Genomic DNA, 5,146 nt, shown 5'->3' on the forward strand with positions numbered 1-5,146 from the left:
AACCTCCTTTGGAAAGTAGCCATGAAAAAAATCTAACATTTCTTCAAGAAAGGTTTGATAAGAATTTGTCTGTTTTTACCATGAAACTCCAATGGTCTGCCATCAGAGATTTTTAGGGCTGTTTGGGGTAGTCTTGACAGGGTGGAGGATTTAAGGGCATATTTACAAGCACACTAGTATCATTTTTTTATGCTAATGTGGCATTAAGGAGGCTATTTTCCCGTGCCATATTTACAAAGTGGTGCAATGCATGCATGTAGGCGAGGAGGGCATTCTGCCACAGTGAAATCATTTTTAGCATCATTTTTAACACCTGCATGAGGCAGGCATTAAAGTGACACTGCCATTGTTTTCAGTGGGCCTCCCTTGACTTTGCAGGATTAGTGTCATCATTTTTGCTGCTAATCCTTCAAAGCATCACAATATTGTCAGTTTTTTTCGTTATTGTCCTAACGTGCGTCATGGTGTGCCGTATTGTAAATACGGCGCACACATGGTGTTGTTATAGGGGCACAGGGTGACACCAGACAAGTGGCACATCAGGACTGATGCTCCACTTTCTTGTAACTATGCATCTAAGTTTCTTGAGTAAGTGAACCTCAGCTTGATGGATCATGCCATTCATTACCTTGCCTTACAACAATACAGGCAAGGATTTTTCAAGTAGAGTATTAGCTCACCCCACTAGGGACATAGCTGCACCTTTGGCTGAATAGGCTGGGGTCCCCAAAATGGATATATGTGCTGCTGCAGCGTGAGCCTCTCCGTCTGCATTCATTTCCCTTTATAGGCTCAGCTTGGTGCAGGGACGAGTTGGATTCCGGCTTGAGAGTCATTTCTAAAGCTGTCTCCCAGGTTTCTCTGGGCATAGTTTTGAAGAATCAATAATTTGTGCTTTCTGCCATTGCCTTTCCTTGTATAACACTAGGGTGTGCATTTCAATAAAAATGGGGTTTTAAGACTACTAGTGCTTTTGTTTTTTTCTTCTCTCCCATGTTATGAAAAGGCCTGAGCTTTGCTATGTCCTCATGTTAGTGAGGAATGTGATGAGGAAGAAGAGGAGGAGGTAATCCTCTGATTACTTACCTGTAATCTTCAGTACTCTGATTCTGTCTTCCTCATCCCAGAACGTACAACTCTCACCACCTCCCATTTCTACCATTTGTACTGGAGCCCTCTTATAATCAGATTGGTACTTGGGCAGTCGCGGCTCACTGACCTCTAAAGGGGCAGAGCGGGTGCGGAGCACGGGGGACATTTAGTAATAATTTTTTTTTAACTGACCTCCTCTATTGGAGGTTGCAGCGTCAGGATTGGCTGGGGGCACGCAGCCATGGCGCTCTGGGGCAGACTGGGAGCCTGTGTCTGCTCTCTCCAGCCCGGCAACACAATCCCGGGCTGGAGAGAGCCTACTGCGCATGTATGTTTGGTCGGCCTAAGACGGCCGGCCAAACACATGCGCTCTGAGGGGAGTGCTCGTCACCCCCAATGCCCGCCCCTTTTCAAGAAAATGATAATAAACACAGTTTTGAAAAGGTTTTGCAGCTGTTGATGGGGGGTGGGGCACGACGCTCCTCCACCCTAATGGAGGAGCCGCCGCTGTGCTTGGGCTTTAATTTATTCTAGGAAGTGATCCTGTGTGGGAGGATTTTTGAGGAGGTGCTTTAATTCTTTTAATAGAAAGAGAAAAATGCTTGGTAGGTTGTGACGATCTTGAGTGTGCTGAGGTAAACCTAATGTTTCTATGCACTGGGAGGAGGAAGATAGGATTGGGGTGATAGGTGATGGAAACATCTGGAATGTGTAAACCTGATGCAGGGTAAGCACTTCACACCTGGACACATGCCAGACATACTGGGCTGAGCTCCCTGTATTTCTGGCTGGAATAGCAGAACTTGACAAACAAGCATTTGCAATGCAGTGGGTCTCGCATTTGCGGGAGTTAGAGCTATCAGTGTTGTAAACTCCTAACGGACTATTCCTGCCACATTATTTGAAAATGAAAAGTAAAACAGTTTACAATAAGTGAGCCGATTCAAAGCGCCATGTCATCAGCTTGAAGCAACACACAGAAGGAAAAAGAAATTCGCTAGCAGTCAAAGTATCAGCAAAAGTGCAATTAGTCATGTAACAGGGGGATGTCAAAGGCGGTCACTAAACTGCCCCAACTAGCGACAAACATAAAGCGTTTACCAACGAAAATAATGGATTTTTGAATGGCAAGCCCATACACGAGTGATAGTGATGGGCGTGCGGCAGGGTGGGAAAAAGACCATATACAAACCAACACGTTGGAAAAGCAGCGCTTACGCGCTGCTATGCTCAGCCTTAAACAGCAGCGCTTGCGCGCTGCTATGCCTGTCCTAAAATCCAGAGCCCATAAATCAGGAGAATACCTCGCACACATAGACATACCTTTTTTAAACAAATGTGAGAGACTTTACTGTAGGTCTCCGCCGAGAGCAGGGAGAGAACACTCGGGCATTTAACCATCCAAAATAGTCACGCACACAGCAAAACGAGCCTCACAACTAACTAACGTGTCACTGTCCGTAAATCTGACACTTAAATCACTCCGGCAACGCTGCAGCCACTTTAACCACAGCAAACCAAGCCGAAGTTGCGAGCGGGGCGTCTTCTTCAAATTGTCAACATTTAAAAAATATTTTAGAAATTCGTCCTAAAGAAAGACATGTCCATATGTCTCATTGCTACTTAATCGCCATGCCATCGGTTTGCTTTGATATAATTGACATTTCGAGGTCCTGCTGTGCAAATTGATTCAAATAGCATTGCGCTTTAAAGCAGTCCTAGATTGGAAGGCACTATTCGTTCAACATGCATCTTTATGATACAGTAGGCATTGTGCACATGGCTGATCCTCTTAACTTTTCATCCAAACACCCTGCCTATCTGAAGTATTTCTTTCTGGCCACAGCGTGCTTAATCAATTTTAGGCAAAAGTGCTCCCTGCAGGCGTCACCAACAATTTGAAGATTCTTTTTCACTGTCTTAAGTTTCCTTTTACACAGATTCTTTCTTCGATACATTCGAAAATCAAAGTTTGTTTCCTTAGAAACTTTGCTAATTTCCACAACACAATAGAACTATGTATTCAGAACTTGGTAGGTAGCTCAGTTGAAAGATAGCTCAGATGGTTAACGCACCTGCTGCAGCATTCTGTGCAAAGACTCAACCCATCATCCTTCTGCGGTTGATAAAAATTAGTTACCCTGATATTTAGGTTCAGCTCACCAAACAGCGCAGCTGTCTCGTTACAAAAGCAATATTGTGGTCTTATCAAGGGCTTCTAACAGTAAATTGCTTACCATTGGTTGGCTTTCCTGTCACTTTCATTCTATCTTTCGTATTTGCGCCCCAGCTTCTCAATCTTGTGTTTGTCACTCCCATTAAGCATAGTCTTCTTACCATCTCTTTTGATTTGTTGGCTTCTGTTTCCATTGATTGTGTTTGAAGCACTACTTTTTCTTTTTGGATCACCACTCCATGATAGTGAATGTGTCTTACTATTACCTGTGTGCTTCTCTTAGCCACCCTCAATGTTGCACTGTGTGTTCCCTCTTGCTTTACCACCCATGTTCTTCATGACCCCTCCTCCATAGCCTGTTGCTTCCCCCCCACCCAGTGCTTAATTTGTGCATGTTGTTTCCGGTGCGGACCACCAGCACTTATTTTTGAGGGCGGACACTCATTTTATGCCTCAAGCATTTACTGTGAGCAAAAGACAGATACGGAAAAGAAGGAGGAAAGGAAAACAAAAAGGCTTTGCAAAGGGAGAAAGCAGAAAGCTGCAAGAGTGAGCTGAAGGGTCATGGAGGGGCTGTAAATGGATTGAAGAGGCCCAAGATGGCTTCAGGATTACTCTGCCTTCGTATTCCGTGTTTGCACATTTAACTGCAGCAGCCGCATGTTTAAGAGGAGGGCTTTGGGCACGGCACATTTTTATTCACAAATTAAGTACCGTCCCCACCATGCCCTCCATTTTGCTTCGCTCCCCGTCCTGTGCTGATTCACACTTCTGCACCCTCCTTCTCTGTTGTCCATTGCTTCTCCTGTTCCCACGTTGCTTCACCCTCACCTGTGTCGTCTATGTTGCCCTACTCGCATTCTTCATGCTGCTCTCGCCACCCACACTTCAAAAAACACACTTTAGTGCATTTTTATCTTTTTCCATTCGTGTCGGCAAATAAAAAGAAAAAAGAGTGACCTCATCATTTTTTAGGTTTGCCCATGACTGGTGCACGTGCTATAGAATGATGGGGCTATCCACATCATAGGCTTCTTTCTCTTATTTAGCCATGCTTCACAACATTGTGGGTGCTGTACTATGTGGCTAAAAAACATTGATAAAGCCTATAGGTCTCAAAGGTGAGACCTATTGGCTTTGCAAATAATTGTTCCTTTTGTTGGAGCATTCCATTAGAGTGCATGTGTTTCTGAGCTGCCTCCCTCATGCACTTCTCTCCCCCCTGCAGACCGTGTCAGTGTGCCTGTGGTCCTACCCCGCACTCATGTTGCCCTCTCTGGCCTGTGTGCTTCTGTCCCCCCTATGTCGTGCTAGTTCGTCCACATGATTATCTGCTACCTAGCGCTCTTCCTTGTCGATCTCCATCATTTGTGTACTTCTCCTCCTCCCCGCATTGCTGACCCCTTTCTTCCGTGACTTCCACTCAAATCCCATCAAAAATTTAAAGGAATAAATAAAAGCACCATGACCTGGCCGCTGGGCTGCCTCATTGTGTAGGTACCTAAACATGACATAGCAAGCGGCCACATTGTACTTTTTTTTAAATGTTAATTTAAACTTTCTTTCATCATGTACAGCATCTGTTCTGATGCTGTACAGGATAAAAAAAGCCACTACCAAATCCAATAGGTCTCTATGATGAGAGCTGTTGACTTTGTCAATGCTTCTTTAGTTTTTCAGCACAATTAAGAATTGGCTAAACAATTAAAAAAAATGATTTGCTCAGTCATAGTCCTTTCTCGTCATATTTGCTGTTGGTATGGCAGTGGGTATTATTCACAGCTGCAATGTCACTTGTATCCCTGCAGGTCATGACTATAGAACATTTATTTTAAGTCTATCTCCTAACAGATGAGCTTGTGTGGGCGTCTTCCCACA

Source organism: Pleurodeles waltl, chromosome 6 (assembly GCF_031143425.1).
Source record: "Pleurodeles waltl isolate 20211129_DDA chromosome 6, aPleWal1.hap1.20221129, whole genome shotgun sequence".
In the NCBI taxonomy this organism is placed as follows: domain Eukaryota; kingdom Metazoa; phylum Chordata; class Amphibia; order Caudata; family Salamandridae; genus Pleurodeles; species Pleurodeles waltl.